Below are 18,070 nucleotides of genomic sequence, written 5' to 3'. Positions count from 1 at the left end.
CAGTGTGAAACTATCATAGTCTGGGTTCAGTGGCTCACGCCTATAGTCCCTTCACTTTGGAAGGCAAGTTGGGGCAGATCATCTGAAGTTGGCAGTTGAAGACCACCCTGGCCCAAATGGTGAAACCTCCTCTACACTTTATAAAAAAGACAAAAATTTGCCTGGCGTGGTGGCGTACTCATTTAGTCCCAGCTACTCTGGAGGCTGAGGCAGGAGAATGCCTTGGGCCCAGGATGCGGAGGCTGCAGTGAGCTGAGCTCAGGACACTGTAATCCAGCCTGAGGGACAGAGGGAGACTCTGTCTCAAAAATAAATCAATAAGTACATAAATAAATAAATAAAATGAGATGAAATTGAAATAATATTTTCATATTCCCCTCACCCAGCCCATTTTATTTCCAGAGTATTGGATAAGCCACCTGTTTCCCTGTGCGTTAGGGATATTTTTTTCTCAGACATTGAAGTTTTCTAAGTGCAACTTCTTAAAAAGTCTCATTTTTAGCGTAAATAGTTTCTTTATGGTTGTGAAACGTGAACTTTGCGATTCTGTGAGGAAGACTGAATTCTGAAATACCCCCTGCATTTCCCGCCCCTCGGAGACTCGCCCTGTGTCTGCCCCTCCCTTGGGGGTGGGCGGAAGCGTGAATTGATGAGCCCGCCCAAATCCCTGATTTCCTTAGGGATATCCTGAGCCAATAGCTGCTAAGGGCTGGGTCTAGTTCAATCATCCGAGCTCTTTATAAGGGAGGACTGGAGCTCCCTGAGATGACATTGCCCTGTGGGAGATTCCCCGGCACTGGCCGTGCAGACCCAGGGAGCCTCACAGCCCAGACCTGGGCAACACTTGCAGGAGCCGAGAGCGTCCTCACGGCAGCAGGCAGAACAGACAAGTGGGCCTGGGGCTCACAACCCGAAGGCATTGAATTCTGCCACCACCTCGAGTCAGATCGAAGCCAGACCCTTCTCAGGTGAAGGCAGCGACCACACAGCCAGACCCATCCCGGAGGTCCCTCGTGTGGCTCTGAGCAGGTGGCAGTCACTTGGACTGGTAGAACTTCTGACCTCTGAGCTGGGGTTTGTTTTAAGTGTCCAAAATTTGTGAGAATTTATTCTGCATTGATGTAAAACTAATATACTCTCCATCCACAAGTTTCTTCACATTGTGGAAGTGAGAAAATTCAGCGTGTGTGTTTGTGTGTGGGAAGGGGAGGCAGGGAGCTGTGTCCAGTTATGGCTAAAGTGGCTCAGCAGAAACACGGCAGCTAAAATCTTCGAAAGGTTCTCGCTGCAGATCCGTAATCAAACCACCCCAGCCAGAACTTCTGCCTCTACAGCTGCTGTCACGGGGCAGACTTGAATCTCACCCGTGGAGATGGGCAGGCAAACAGGTGTGTCTGCTGAGATGTTCGCCATGCCCCGAGGTCTGAAGGGCAGCAAGAAGGATGGAATCCCTGAGGACCTAGGTGGGAACTTGGAAGAACCCAGGGATCAGGGAGGTGAGCTCAGGAGTGAGGATGTCATGGACCTCACAGAAGGGGACAAGGAGGCCTCAGCCTCAGCTCCTCCTGCCGCCAAAAGACGGAAAAGACATACCAAAGGAAAGAAGGAGAGGAAGCCCACCGTGGATGCAGAGGAGGCTCAGAGGATGACAGCCCTGCTGTCTGCCATGTCTGAGGAGCAGCTGGCCCGCTACGAAGTGTGTCGCCGGTCAGCTTTCCCAAAAGCACGCATTGCAGGTCTGATGAAGTCTATCACCGGCAGTTCGGTGTCTGAGAACGCCGCCATTGCCATGGCTGGAATCGCCAAGGTCTTTGTTGGAGAGGTGGTGGAAGAGGCCCTGGACGTGTGTGAGATGTGGGGAGAAACGCCCCCGCTGCAGCCCAAGCATTTAAGGGAGGCTGTCCGCAGGTTAAAGCCCAAGGGCCTCTTCCCCAACAGCAACTACCAAAAAATCATGCTCTAGGCCCAAGGCCAGAGGCAAGGGTCTGTTGGTGCAGGAATAAGTACTGCATTCATCTTCCAGCCACAGGACTGTGTTTGCTGGAGCTTCCGCCTCTCAGTCCACCCTGGATTTACCCACGACCTTAGTGTCTGAAAATGTGAAGTTGCCCTTACCTGGATGAAGACAGCAGACTGTTTCATAGGAGCCTTGGCCAAATGCTTGGGCATCTTCATGGGATATGGAGGCATCTTTCTATGTCTCTCTAGTTGGAAGAATAAAGGTGCCTGGGCCTAGAGCATCCTGTGGACAGGTAGCTGCGTTCAGAGAGGGAAGCCCTTCCCAGGAGTTGTATGGTTTCACGCTGAAGCCTGGTGTAGCCGTGTCTTAGCTTGTAGGCTCATGTCTGGGTTTCAGAAACTGAAGCTTCCGGAAATGTCTCCCAATTGTTGTTCTTCTGTACATTTTCAACGCTCATATGTATTTTTGTGAGCCGCCACAAAATCTGTTAAACTGTTAAACTGTTTTCCAAACTGCAGAAATGAAAATAAAACCGAAAAGCACTTTTTTTCTCTAAGTTGACTCTTCCATTCCTGCCTCCTGTGCTTTATGTCAGCAAGTGACCCTTTGCTTTATTATAATGCAATATAGTAGAGATGCATCACGTAAGACTAGAGGGAAACCAATTCCAAAACCACCTTTCCTCAAGCCGCCGTTTCTAATGAACACATGGGCAGTTTCAAAGACACAGAGAGAGCCTGTGGATACTTCACGTTCGTTACACATGGTGATTTTCCCAGTGCTTCCGGAGACACTGAAATTGACTTCCAAACATTGCTTTAGAGTATTCTTGATTTCATTCATTCTACCGATGACCCACTCAGAATATCCAACCTGAGTGCAGAGACATTGGAGAAGTTGTTAAAGTATCGGACCGACTAGGTTCGTCACGAGTGACAAAGTTATCGCATACTCTACTTGAACATACTCGGCTTTACCTTGATGATGGAAAAGAGGAATTTTTTGTTACAGAAGAAAGACCTGAGATTTATTATGTAATCACCGTGAATCTTCCCAGCACAGCTCACAGCTATCCACGGTGCTGTTTCAGTCTGTTTACCTTTGCCATGTGCCCCCTGAATCGCAGAGGGTAAGCAAAAAGGATCGAAAAGACCCCATAGTTCAGCCCTAATATTGAATGGAGAGTAACATGTGCTCTTTCTTCCTGAAGCCAGAGATACTCCCGGAAAATATAGTTTTATTTCCTCATACCCTCAGCTCTTGTTCTTAAACTAGGACTTATTGTACATAGAATCTGCCTTCGGGTATTACACAAATTTCTAAACTTTACCAAGTATGGGGAAATTCTGTTTCATACCTCCATATTGTGACGTTGTTCAGCTTTCCTTTTATTTTTACCAACTTTCTTGTAAAGGCATGTAACAAGTTAGACCAGCGTATCTTCGAGACACAAGGAGGGTACAGGTTCCTGGAAGAACTGATGGAGATGGGAGGGCTCTCTCGGGAATTAAAGTGCTCGAGCAACCAAAAGAAGTAAGATCCAAGAGACCTAATATCTCCCAGTCTTTAGATTGCTCTCAGCTCGTTCCATTTCCATGGCACTGAGGAGTCATGGAAGCTGTATTCTGTCAGATGTTGCAGGTCTAGCACTTTCTGAAGAGTAGAGGAAGAGAGAAGCTGGCCCAGGCAGGTTGGTCTGCTGAGGTGGAGACAAGCAATTTTTCCCGGAGCTTCATTACTATCCTTAAAGTACGTTACTATTTGTAATGTACATTTGGAGACTGCCTAGAAAAATGTGGTCTCTGATTGGTGCTGGTTAAGTGGTGACGAGATAACTCAGAAGTAAAGTGAGTGTACCTGAGTACACACACACACACAGACACACACACACACACACACATTCATATATATGATGATTTTTTTTTCTTTCTTTTTTGAGGCAGAATCCCACTCTGCCGCCCAGGCCGGAGTGCAGTGGCGCAATCTCGGCTCACTGCGAGCTCCGCCTCCCGGGTTCGTGCTCTTCTCCTGCCTCAGCCTCCCGAGTAGCTGAGACTACAAGCGCCTGCCACCACGCCCGGCTAATTTGTGTATGTTTAGCAGAGACGGGGTTTCACCGTGTTAGCCAGGATGGTGTCGATCTCCTGACCTCGTGACCGGCCGCCTCGGCCTCCCAAGGTGCTGGGATTACAGGTCTGAGCCACCACGCCCGGCCTGTACTTGTGTCTTTTCCAAAATTGACTATTTTGGGATAAGCTTAACATCCTCACTGCCTGCCTTTGCCCCCCACAAGTAATTAGCATACGCCTAAATAAAGTTTAAGCAAGATAGCTCCATTATTCCCAAGCATGTATTATCTAGGGTCTAGTCTTTAGAAGTATAAAGGACAAATCTCAGGAGTACAACTACAGAAAATGTTGTACCCAAACTGGAAAGGCTTAAGTGATCAATTGACGGATTTGTGTTTCCTATGGAAGAGGGTAGAAGGCAGAGTGCTAATATAGATACATAGGGGAGAAGAGGACAGGGCTTTTATGAAATGAATGCAGTCAAATCTTGGGAAAAGTTTCTTTAGTAGCATGAATGTTAGAGAGAGGATTCATGCAATTTCAGCTTTAGCCGTGTCTAAAAATATCAAGACATAGACAGCAGTTTTTGAAAAATAAACTATTCTCAACAAAACTATTAATGAGACCGATGAGGTGTTTCCTTTATTTTTCTTCTTCCAATTACTTGGGTTTCATAGTCACATATTCAAGGGAGCGTACGGCTGTTTGGTAAAATGAGAGAATTCCACATCATGTTTTTGTTTGTTTGTTTTTAAAGATGAAAGAGCTGAACAACCTTGTTTGGTGTTAGCAATACCACCAGATTGTTCAAATTTCTTTAGAATCGTACTCCTTAAATTACAGTGTGATGTAGTTTCAAAAATTGTCTGTAATGGCCTGTGAATTGACAGCTCATTAGGACATTCTTCAGTTTGGCTGAAACCAAAAACCTGAAACCGTCGAAATTGAAAAAAAATGGGGTTTGCCAAATTCTGCTTCCTACACTTTCACCTACCACGCCGTGTTCAAATATTGTGCTTGATAAGTATCGGAAACATAAGGTACTCCTGATTTCAGTATAGTTTCACCAAAGTGGTATTCTTTGTGAGAAAGCCATAATCTCATCAGTAATCCCTTTCGAAAAGATCCAACGGAAAATATGAACTAGCAACTCATCATGACAAGAACGTAAAACTCAGGAAAAATCCTAAGGCAGAGCAGCTTCAGGCCTCAGTGTGAAACTATCATAGTCTGGGTTCAGTGGCTCACGCCTATAGTCCCTTCACTTTGGAAGGCAAGTTGGGGCAGATCATCTGAAGTTGGCAGTTGAAGACCACCCTGGCCCAAATGGTGAAACCTCCTCTACACTTTATAAAAAAGACAAAAATTTGCCTGGCGTGGTGGCGTACTCATTTAGTCCCAGCTACTCTGGAGGCTGAGGCAGGAGAATGCCTTGGGCCCAGGATGCGGAGGCTGCAGTGAGCTGAGCTCAGGACACTGTAATCCAGCCTGAGGGACAGAGGGAGACTCTGTCTCAAAAATAAATCAATAAGTACATAAATAAATAAATAAAATGAGATGAAATTGAAATAATATTTTCATATTCCCCTCACCCAGCCCATTTTATTTCCAGAGTATTGGATAAGCCACCTGTTTCCCTGTGCGTTAGGGATATTTTTTTCTCAGACATTGAAGTTTTCTAAGTGCAACTTCTTAAAAAGTCTCATTTTTAGCGTAAATAGTTTCTTTATGGTTGTGAAACGTGAACTTTGCGATTCTGTGAGGAAGACTGAATTCTGAAATACCCCCTGCATTTCCCGCCCCTCGGAGACTCGCCCTGTGTCTGCCCCTCCCTTGGGGGTGGGCGGAAGCGTGAATTGATGAGCCCGCCCAAATCCCTGATTTCCTTAGGGATATCCTGAGCCAATAGCTGCTAAGGGCTGGGTCTAGTTCAATCATCCGAGCTCTTTATAAGGGAGGACTGGAGCTCCCTGAGATGACATTGCCCTGTGGGAGATTCCCCGGCACTGGCCGTGCAGACCCAGGGAGCCTCACAGCCCAGACCTGGGCAACACTTGCAGGAGCCGAGAGCGTCCTCACGGCAGCAGGCAGAACAGACAAGTGGGCCTGGGGCTCACAACCCGAAGGCATTGAATTCTGCCACCACCTCGAGTCAGATCGAAGCCAGACCCTTCTCAGGTGAAGGCAGCGACCACACAGCCAGACCCATCCCGGAGGTCCCTCGTGTGGCTCTGAGCAGGTGGCAGTCACTTGGACTGGTAGAACTTCTGACCTCTGAGCTGGGGTTTGTTTTAAGTGTCCAAAATTTGTGAGAATTTATTCTGCATTGATGTAAAACTAATATACTCTCCATCCACAAGTTTCTTCACATTGTGGAAGTGAGAAAATTCAGCGTGTGTGTTTGTGTGTGGGAAGGGGAGGCAGGGAGCTGTGTCCAGTTATGGCTAAAGTGGCTCAGCAGAAACACGGCAGCTAAAATCTTCGAAAGGTTCTCGCTGCAGATCCGTAATCAAACCACCCCAGCCAGAACTTCTGCCTCTACAGCTGCTGTCACGGGGCAGACTTGAATCTCACCCGTGGAGACGGGCAGGCAAACAGGTGTGTCTGCTGAGATGTTCGCCATGCCCCGAGGTCTGAAGGGCAGCAAGAAGGATGGAATCCCTGAGGACCTAGGTGGGAACTTGGAAGAACCCAGGGATCAGGGAGGTGAGCTCAGGAGTGAGGATGTCATGGACCTCACAGAAGGGGACAAGGAGGCCTCAGCCTCAGCTCCTCCTGCCGCCAAAAGACGGAAAAGACATACCAAAGGAAAGAAGGAGAGGAAGCCCACCGTGGATGCAGAGGAGGCTCAGAGGATGACAGCCCTGCTGTCTGCCATGTCTGAGGAGCAGCTGGCCCGCTACGAAGTGTGTCGCCGGTCAGCTTTCCCAAAAGCACGCATTGCAGGTCTGATGAAGTCTATCACCGGCAGTTCGGTGTCTGAGAACGCCGCCATTGCCATGGCTGGAATCGCCAAGGTCTTTGTTGGAGAGGTGGTGGAAGAGGCCCTGGACGTGTGTGAGATGTGGGGAGAAACGCCCCCGCTGCAGCCCAAGCATTTAAGGGAGGCTGTCCGCAGGTTAAAGCCCAAGGGCCTCTTCCCCAACAGCAACTACCAAAAAATCATGCTCTAGGCCCAAGGCCAGAGGCAAGGGTCTGTTGGTGCAGGAATAAGTACTGCATTCATCTTCCAGCCACAGGACTGTGTTTGCTGGAGCTTCCGCCTCTCAGTCCACCCTGGATTTAGCCACGACCTTAGTGTCTGAAAATGTGAAGTTGCCCTTACCTGGATGAAGACAGCAGACTGTTTCATAGGAGCCTTGGCCAAATGCTTGGGCATCTTCATGGGATATGGAGGCATCTTTCTATGTCTCTCTAGTTGGAAGAATAAAGGTGCCTGGGCCTAGAGCATCCTGTGGACAGGTAGCTGCGTTCAGAGAGGGAAGCCCTTCCCAGGAGTTGTATGGTTTCACGCTGAAGCCTGGTGTAGCCGTGTCTTAGCTTGTAGGCTCATGTCTGGGTTTCAGAAACTGAAGCTTCCGGAAATGTCTCCCAATTGTTGTTCTTCTGTACATTTTCAACGCTCATATGTATTTTTGTGAGCCGCCACAAAATCTGTTAAACTGTTAAACTGTTTTCCAAACTGCAGAAATGAAAATAAAACCGAAAAGCACTTTTTTTCTCTAAGTTGACTCTTCCATTCCTGCCTCCTGTGCTTTATGTCAGCAAGTGACCCTTTGCTTTATTATAATGCAATATAGTAGAGATGCATCACGTAAGACTAGAGGGAAACCAATTCCAAAACCACCTTTCCTCAAGCCGCCGTTTCTAATGAACACATGGGCAGTTTCAAAGACACAGAGAGAGCCTGTGGATACTTCACGTTCGTTACACATGGTGATTTTCCCAGTGCTTCCGGAGACACTGAAATTGACTTCCAAACATTGCTTTAGAGTATTCTTGATTTCATTCATTCTACCGATGACCCACTCAGAATATCCAACCTGAGTGCAGAGACATTGGAGAAGTTGTTAAAGTATCGGACCGACTAGGTTCGTCACGAGTGACAAAGTTATCGCATACTCTACTTGTACATACTCGGCTTTACCTTGATGATGGAAAAGAGGAATTTTTTGTTACAGAAGAAAGACCTGAGATTTATTATGGAATCACCGTGAATCTTCCCAGCACAGCTCACAGCTATCCACGGTGCTGTTTCAGTCTGTTTACCTTTGCCATGTGCCCCCTGAATCGCAGAGGGTAAGCAAAAAGGATCGAAAAGACCCCATAGTTCAGCCCTAATATTGAATGGAGAGTAACATGTGCTCTTTCTTCCTGAAGCCAGAGATACTCCCGGAAAATATAGTTTTATTTCCTCATACCCTCAGCTCTTGTTCTTAAACTAGGACTTATTGTACATAGAATCTGCCTTCGGGTATTACACAAATTTCTAAACTTTACCAAGTATGGGGAAATTCTGTTTCATACCTCCATATTGTGACGTTGTTCAGCTTTCCTTTTATTTTTACCAACTTTCTTGTAAAGGCATGTAACAAGTTAGACCAGCGTATCTTCGAGACACAAGGAGGGTACAGGTTCCTGGAAGAACTGATGGAGATGGGAGGGCTCTCTCGGGAATTAAAGTGCTCGAGCAACCAAAAGAAGTAAGATCCAAGAGACCTAATATCTCCCAGTCTTTAGATTGCTCTCAGCTCGTTCCATTTCCATGGCACTGAGGAGTCATGGAAGCTGTATTCTGTCAGATGTTGCAGGTCTAGCACTTTCTGAAGAGTAGAGGAAGAGAGAAGCTGGCCCAGGCAGGTTGGTCTGCTGAGGTGGAGACAAGCAATTTTTCCCGGAGCTTCATTACTATCCTTAAAGTACGTTACTATTTGTAATGTACATTTGGAGACTGCCTAGAAAAATGTGGTCTCTGATTGGTGCTGGTTAAGTGGTGACGAGATAACTCAGAAGTAAAGTGAGTGTACCTGAGTACACACACACACACAGACACACACACACACACACACACACACATTCATATATATGATGATTTTTTTTTCTTTCTTTTTTGAGGCAGAATCCCACTCTGCCGCCCAGGCGGGAGTGCAGTGGCGCAATCTCGGCTCACTGAGAGCTCCGCCTCCCGGGTTCGTGCTCTTCTCCTGCCTCAGCCTCCCGAGTAGCTGAGACTACAAGCGCCTGCCACCACGCCCGGCTAATTTGTGTATGTTTAGCAGAGACGGGGTTTCACCGTGTTAGCCAGGATGGTGTCGATCTCCTGACCTCGTGACCGGCCGCCTCGGCCTCCCAAGGTGCTGGGATTACAGGTCTGAGCCACCACGCCCGGCCTGTACTTGTGTCTTTTCCAAAATTGACTATTTTGGGATAAGCTTAACATCCTCACTGCCTGCCTTTGCCCCCCACAAGTAATTAGCATACGCCTAAATAAAGTTTAAGCAAGATAGCTCCATTATTCCCAAGCATGTATTATCTAGGGTCTAGTCTTTAGAAGTATAAAGGACAAATCTCAGGAGTACAACTACAGAAAATGTTGTACCCAAACTGGAAAGGCTTAAGTGATCAATTGACGGATTTGTGTTTCCTATGGAAGAGGGTAGAAGGCAGAGTGCTAATATAGATACATAGGGGAGAAGAGGACAGGGCTTTTATGAAATGAATGCAGTCAAATCTTGGGAAAAGTTTCTTTAGTAGCATGAATGTTAGAGAGAGGATTCATGCAATTTCAGCTTTAGCCGTGTCTAAAAATATCAAGACATAGACAGCAGTTTTTGAAAAATAAACTATTCTCAACAAAACTATTAATGAGACTGATGAGGTGTTTCCTTTATTTTTCTTCTTCCAATTACTTGGGTTTCATAGTCACATATTCAAGGGAGCGTACGGCTGTTTGGTAAAATGAGAGAATTCCACATCATGTTTTTGTTTGTTTGTTTTTAAAGATGAAAGAGCTGAACAACCTTGTTTGGTGTTAGCAATACCACCAGATTGTTCAAATTTCTTTAGAATCGTACTCCTTAAATTACAGTGTGATGTAGTTTCAAAAATTGTCTGTAATGGCCTGTGAATTGACAGCTCATTAGGACATTCTTCAGTTTGGCTGAAACCAAAAACCTGAAACCGTCGAAATTGAAAAAAAATGGGGTTTGCCAAATTCTGCTTCCTACACTTTCACCTACCACGCCGTGTTCAAATATTGTGCTTGATAAGTATCGGAAACATAAGGTACTCCTGATTTCAGTATAGTTTCACCAAAGTGGTATTCTTTGTGAGAAAGCCATAATCTCATCAGTAATCCCTTTCGAAAAGATCCAACGGAAAATATGAACTAGCAACTCATCATGACAAGAACGTAAAACTCAGGAAAAATCCTAAGGCAGAGCAGCTTCAGGCCTCAGTGTGAAACTATCATAGTCTGGGTTCAGTGGCTCACGCCTATAGTCCCTTCACTTTGGAAGGCAAGTTGGGGCAGATCATCTGAAGTTGGCAGTTGAAGACCACCCTGGCCCAAATGGTGAAACCTCCTCTACACTTTATAAAAAAGACAAAAATTTGCCTGGCGTGGTGGCGTACTCATTTAGTCCCAGCTACTCTGGAGGCTGAGGCAGGAGAATGCCTTGGGCCCAGGATGCGGAGGCTGCAGTGAGCTGAGCTCAGGACACTGTAATCCAGCCTGAGGGACAGAGGGAGACTCTGTCTCAAAAATAAATCAATAAGTACATAAATAAATAAATAAAATGAGATGAAATTGAAATAATATTTTCATATTCCCCTCACCCAGCCCATTTTATTTCCAGAGTATTGGATAAGCCACCTGTTTCCCTGTGCGTTAGGGATATTTTTTTCTCAGACATTGAAGTTTTCTAAGTGCAACTTCTTAAAAAGTCTCATTTTTAGCGTAAATAGTTTCTTTATGGTTGTGAAACGTGAACTTTGCGATTCTGTGAGGAAGACTGAATTCTGAAATACCCCCTGCATTTCCCGCCCCTCGGAGACTCGCCCTGTGTCTGCCCCTCCCTTGGGGGTGGGCGGAAGCGTGAATTGATGAGCCCGCCCAAATCCCTGATTTCCTTAGGGATATCCTGAGCCAATAGCTGCTAAGGGCTGGGTCTAGTTCAATCATCCGAGCTCTTTATAAGGGAGGACTGGAGCTCCCTGAGATGACATTGCCCTGTGGGAGATTCCCCGGCACTGGCCGTGCAGACCCAGGGAGCCTCACAGCCCAGACCTGGGCAACACTTGCAGGAGCCGAGAGCGTCCTCACGGCAGCAGGCAGAACAGACAAGTGGGCCTGGGGCTCACAACCCGAAGGCATTGAATTCTGCCACCACCTCGAGTCAGATCGAAGCCAGACTCTTCTCAGGTGAAGGCAGCGACCACACAGCCAGACCCATCCCGGAGGTCCCTCGTGTGGCTCTGAGCAGGTGGCAGTCACTTGGACTGGTAGAACTTCTGACCTCTGAGCTGGGGTTTGTTTTAAGTGTCCAAAATTTGTGAGAATTTATTCTGCATTGATGTAAAACTAATATACTCTCCATCCACAAGTTTCTTCACATTGTGGAAGTGAGAAAATTCAGCGTGTGTGTTTGTGTGTGGGAAGGGGAGGCAGGGAGCTGTGTCCAGTTATGGCTAAAGTGGCTCAGCAGAAACACGGCAGCTAAAATCTTCGAAAGGTTCTCGCTGCAGATCCGTAATCAAACCACCCCAGCCAGAACTTCTGCCTCTACAGCTGCTGTCACGGGGCAGACTTGAATCTCACCCGTGGAGATGGGCAGGCAAACAGGTGTGTCTGCTGAGATGTTCGCCATGCCCCGAGGTCTGAAGGGCAGCAAGAAGGATGGAATCCCTGAGGACCTAGGTGGGAACTTGGAAGAACCCAGGGATCAGGGAGGTGAGCTCAGGAGTGAGGATGTCATGGACCTCACAGAAGGGGACAAGGAGGCCTCAGCCTCAGCTCCTCCTGCCGCCAAAAGACGGAAAAGACATACCAAAGGAAAGAAGGAGAGGAAGCCCACCGTGGATGCAGAGGAGGCTCAGAGGATGACAGCCCTGCTGTCTGCCATGTCTGAGGAGCAGCTGGCCCGCTACGAAGTGTGTCGCCGGTCAGCTTTCCCAAAAGCACGCATTGCAGGTCTGATGAAGTCTATCACCGGCAGTTCGGTGTCTGAGAACGCCGCCATTGCCATGGCTGGAATCGCCAAGGTCTTTGTTGGAGAGGTGGTGGAAGAGGCCCTGGACGTGTGTGAGATGTGGGGAGAAACGCCCCCGCTGCAGCCCAAGCATTTAAGGGAGGCTGTCCGCAGGTTAAAGCCCAAGGGCCTCTTCCCCAACAGCAACTACCAAAAAATCATGCTCTAGGCCCAAGGCCAGAGGCAAGGGTCTGTTGGTGCAGGAATAAGTACTGCATTCATCTTCCAGCCACAGGACTGTGTTTGCTGGAGCTTCCGCCTCTCAGTCCACCCTGGATTTACCCACGACCTTAGTGTCTGAAAATGTGAAGTTGCCCTTACCTGGATGAAGACAGCAGACTGTTTCATAGGAGCCTTGGCCAAATGCTTGGGCATCTTCATGGGATATGGAGGCATCTTTCTATGTCTCTCTAGTTGGAAGAATAAAGGTGCCTGGGCCTAGAGCATCCTGTGGACAGGTAGCTGCGTTCAGAGAGGGAAGCCCTTCCCAGGAGTTGTATGGTTTCACGCTGAAGCCTGGTGTAGCCGTGTCTTAGCTTGTAGGCTCATGTCTGGGTTTCAGAAACTGAAGCTTCCGGAAATGTCTCCCAATTGTTGTTCTTCTGTACATTTTCAACGCTCATATGTATTTTTGTGAGCCGCCACAAAATCTGTTAAACTGTTAAACTGTTTTCCAAACTGCAGAAATGAAAATAAAACCGAAAAGCACTTTTTTTCTCTAAGTTGACTCTTCCATTCCTGCCTCCTGTGCTTTATGTCAGCAAGTGACCCTTTGCTTTATTATAATGCAATATAGTAGAGATGCATCACGTAAGACTAGAGGGAAACCAATTCCAAAACCACCTTTCCTCAAGCCGCCGTTTCTAATGAACACATGGGCAGTTTCAAAGACACAGAGAGAGCCTGTGGATACTTCACGTTCGTTACACATGGTGATTTTCCCAGTGCTTCCGGAGACACTGAAATTGACTTCCAAACATTGCTTTAGAGTATTCTTGATTTCATTCATTCTACCGATGACCCACTCAGAATATCCAACCTGAGTGCAGAGACATTGGAGAAGTTGTTAAAGTATCGGACCGACTAGGTTCGTCACGAGTGACAAAGTTATCGCATACTCTACTTGTACATACTCGGCTTTACCTTGATGATGGAAAAGAGGAATTTTTTGTTACAGAAGAAAGACCTGAGATTTATTATGGAATCACCGTGAATCTTCCCAGCACAGCTCACAGCTATCCACGGTGCTGTTTCAGTCTGTTTACCTTTGCCATGTGCCCCCTGAATCGCAGAGGGTAAGCAAAAAGGATCGAAAAGACCCCATAGTTCAGCCCTAATATTGAATGGAGAGTAACATGTGCTCTTTCTTCCTGAAGCCAGAGATACTCCCGGAAAATATAGTTTTATTTCCTCATACCCTCAGCTCTTGTTCTTAAACTAGGACTTATTGTACATAGAATCTGCCTTCGGGTATTACACAAATTTCTAAACTTTACCAAGTATGGGGAAATTCTGTTTCATACCTCCATATTGTGACGTTGTTCAGCTTTCCTTTTATTTTTACCAACTTTCTTGTAAAGGCATGTAACAAGTTAGACCAGCGTATCTTCGAGACACAAGGAGGGTACAGGTTCCTGGAAGAACTGATGGAGATGGGAGGGCTCTCTCGGGAATTAAAGTGCTCGAGCAACCAAAAGAAGTAAGATCCAAGAGACCTAATATCTCCCAGTCTTTAGATTGCTCTCAGCTCGTTCCTTTTCCATGGCACTGAGGAGTCATGGAAGCTGTATTCTGTCAGATGTTGCAGGTCTAGCACTTTCTGAAGAGTAGAGGAAGAGAGAAGCTGGCCCAGGCAGGTTGGTCTGCTGAGGTGGAGACAAGCAATTTTTCCCGGAGCTTCATTACTATCCTTAAAGTACGTTACTATTTGTAATGTACATTTGGAGACTGCCTAGAAAAATGTGGTCTCTGATTGGTGCTGGTTAAGTGGTGACGAGATAACTCAGAAGTAAAGTGAGTGTACCTGAGTACACACACACACACAGACACACACACACACACACACACACATTCATATATATGAAGATGTTTTTTTTCTTTCTTTTTTGAGGCAGAATCCCACTCTGCCGCCCAGGCCGGAGTGCAGTGGCGCAATCTCGGCTCACTGAGAGCTCCGCCTCCCGGGTTCGTGCTCTTCTCCTGCCTCAGCCTCCCGAGTAGCTGAGACTACAAGCGCCTGCCACCACGCCCGGCTAATTTGTGTATGTTTAGCAGAGACGGGGTTTCACCGTGTTAGCCAGGATGGTGTCGATCTCCTGACCTCGTGACCGGCCGCCTCGGCCTCCCAAGGTGCTGGGATTACAGGTCTGAGCCACCACGCCCGGCCTGTACTTGTGTCTTTTCCAAAATTGACTATTTTGGGATAAGCTTAACATCCTCACTGCCTGCCTTTGCCCCCCACAAGTAATTAGCATACGCCTAAATAAAGTTTAAGCAAGATAGCTCCATTATTCCCAAGCATGTATTATCTAGGGTCTAGTCTTTAGAAGTATAAAGGACAAATCTCAGGAGTACAACTACAGAAAATGTTGTACCCAAACTGGAAAGGCTTAAGTGATCAATTGACGGATTTGTGTTTCCTATGGAAGAGGGTAGAAGGCAGAGTGCTAATATAGATACATAGGGGAGAAGAGGACAGGGCTTTTATGAAATGAATGCAGTCAAATCTTGGGAAAAGTTTCTTTAGTAGCATGAATGTTAGAGAGAGGATTCATGCAATTTCAGCTTTAGCCGTGTCTAAAAATATCAAGACATAGACAGCAGTTTTTGAAAAATAAACTATTCTCAACAAAACTATTAATGAGACCGATGAGGTGTTTCCTTTATTTTTCTTCTTCCAATTACTTGGGTTTCATAGTCACATATTCAAGGGAGCGTACGGCTGTTTGGTAAAATGAGAGAATTCCACATCATGTTTTTGTTTGTTTGTTTTTAAAGATGAAAGAGCTGAACAACCTTGTTTGGTGTTAGCAATACCACCAGATTGTTCAAATTTCTTTAGAATCGTACTCCTTAAATTACAGTGTGATGTAGTTTCAAAAATTGTCTGTAATGGCCTGTGAATTGACAGCTCATTAGGACATTCTTCAGTTTGGCTGAAACCAAAAACCTGAAACCGTCGAAATTGAAAAAAAATGGGGTTTGCCAAATTCTGCTTCCTACACTTTCACCTACCACGCCGTGTTCAAATATTGTGCTTGATAAGTATCGGAAACATAAGGTACTCCTGATTTCAGTATAGTTTCACCAAAGTGGTATTCTTTGTGAGAAAGCCATAATCTCATCAGTAATCCCTTTCGAAAAGATCCAACGGAAAATATGAACTAGCAACTCATCATGACAAGAACGTAAAACTCAGGAAAAATCCTAAGGCAGAGCAGCTTCAGGCCTCAGTGTGAAACTATCATAGTCTGGGTTCAGTGGCTCACGCCTATAGTCCCTTCACTTTGGAAGGCAAGTTGGGGCAGATCATCTGAAGTTGGCAGTTGAAGACCACCCTGGCCCAAATGGTGAAACCTCCTCTACACTTTATAAAAAAGACAAAAATTTGCCTGGCGTGGTGGCGTACTCATTTAGTCCCAGCTACTCTGGAGGCTGAGGCAGGAGAATGCCTTGGGCCCAGGATGCGGAGGCTGCAGTGAGCTGAGCTCAGGACACTGTAATCCAGCCTGAGGGACAGAGGGAGACTCTGTCTCAAAAATAAATCAATAAGTACATAAATAAATAAATAAAATGAGATGAAATTGAAATAATATTTTCATATTCCCCTCACCCAGCCCATTTTATTTCCAGAGTATTGGATAAGCCACCTGTTTCCCTGTGCGTTAGGGATATTTTTTTCTCAGACATTGAAGTTTTCTAAGTGCAACTTCTTAAAAAGTCTCATTTTTAGCGTAAATAGTTTCTTTATGGTTGTGAAACGTGAACTTTGCGATTCTGTGAGGAAGACTGAATTCTGAAATACCCCCTGCATTTCCCGCCCCTCGGAGACTCGCCCTGTGTCTGCCCCTCCCTTGGGGGTGGGCGGAAGCGTGAATTGATGAGCCCGCCCAAATCCCTGATTTCCTTAGGGATATCCTGAGCCAATAGCTGCTAAGGGCTGGGTCTAGTTCAATCATCCGAGCTCTTTATAAGGGAGGACTGGAGCTCCCTGAGATGACATTGCCCTGTGGGAGATTCCCCGGCACTGGCCGTGCAGACCCAGGGAGCCTCACAGCCCAGACCTGGGCAACACTTGCAGGAGCCGAGAGCGTCCTCACGGCAGCAGGCAGAACAGACAAGTGGGCCTGGGGCTCACAACCCGAAGGCATTGAATTCTGCCACCACCTCGAGTCAGATCGAAGCCAGACCCTTCTCAGGTGAAGGCAGCGACCACACAGCCAGACCCATCCCGGAGGTCCCTCGTGTGGCTCTGAGCAGGTGGCAGTCACTTGGACTGGTAGAACTTCTGACCTCTGAGCTGGGGTTTGTTTTAAGTGTCCAAAATTTGTGAGAATTTATTCTGCATTGATGTAAAACTAATATACTCTCCATCCACAAGTTTCTTCACATTGTGGAAGTGAGAAAATTCAGCGTGTGTGTTTGTGTGTGGGAAGGGGAGGCAGGGAGCTGTGTCCAGTTATGGCTAAAGTGGCTCAGCAGAAACACGGCAGCTAAAATCTTCGAAAGGTTCTCGCTGCAGATCCGTAATCAAACCACCCCAGCCAGAACTTCTGCCTCTACAGCTGCTGTCACGGGGCAGACTTGAATCTCACCCGTGGAGATGGGCAGGCAAACAGGTGTGTCTGCTGAGATGTTCGCCATGCCCCGAGGTCTGAAGGGCAGCAAGAAGGATGGAATCCCTGAGGACCTAGGTGGGAACTTGGAAGAACCCAGGGATCAGGGAGGTGAGCTCAGGAGTGAGGATGTCATGGACCTCACAGAAGGGGACAAGGAGGCCTCAGCCTCAGCTCCTCCTGCCGCCAAAAGACGGAAAAGACATACCAAAGGAAAGAAGGAGAGGAAGCCCACCGTGGATGCAGAGGAGGCTCAGAGGATGACAGCCCTGCTGTCTGCCATGTCTGAGGAGCAGCTGGCCCGCTACGAAGTGTGTCGCCGGTCAGCTTTCCCAAAAGCACGCATTGCAGGTCTGATGAAGTCTATCACCGGCAGTTCGGTGTCTGAGAACGCCGCCATTGCCATGGCTGGAATCGCCAAGGTCTTTGTTGGAGAGGTGGTGGAAGAGGCCCTGGACGTGTGTGAGATGTGGGGAGAAACGCCCCCGCTGCAGCCCAAGCATTTAAGGGAGGCTGTCCGCAGGTTAAAGCCCAAGGGCCTCTTCCCCAACAGCAACTACCAAAAAATCATGCTCTAGGCCCAAGGCCAGAGGCAAGGGTCTGTTGGTGCAGGAATAAGTACTGCATTCATCTTCCAGCCACAGGACTGTGTTTGCTGGAGCTTCCGCCTCTCAGTCCACCCTGGATTTACCCACGACCTTAGTGTCTGAAAATGTGAAGTTGCCCTTACCTGGATGAAGACAGCAGACTGTTTCATAGGAGCCTTGGCCAAATGCTTGGGCATCTTCATGGGATATGGAGGCATCTTTCTATGTCTCTCTAGTTGGAAGAATAAAGGTGCCTGGGCCTAGAGCATCCTGTGGACAGGTAGCTGCGTTCAGAGAGGGAAGCCCTTCCCAGGAGTTGTATGGTTTCACGCTGAAGCCTGGTGTAGCCGTGTCTTAGCTTGTAGGCTCA

This window comes from Pongo abelii, chromosome 13 (assembly GCF_028885655.2).
Source record: "Pongo abelii isolate AG06213 chromosome 13, NHGRI_mPonAbe1-v2.0_pri, whole genome shotgun sequence".
NCBI classification, from domain to species: Eukaryota; Metazoa; Chordata; class Mammalia; order Primates; family Hominidae; genus Pongo; species Pongo abelii.
The sequence above is the reverse complement of the archived record's forward strand: the minus strand, read 5'-3'. Positions refer to the sequence as shown.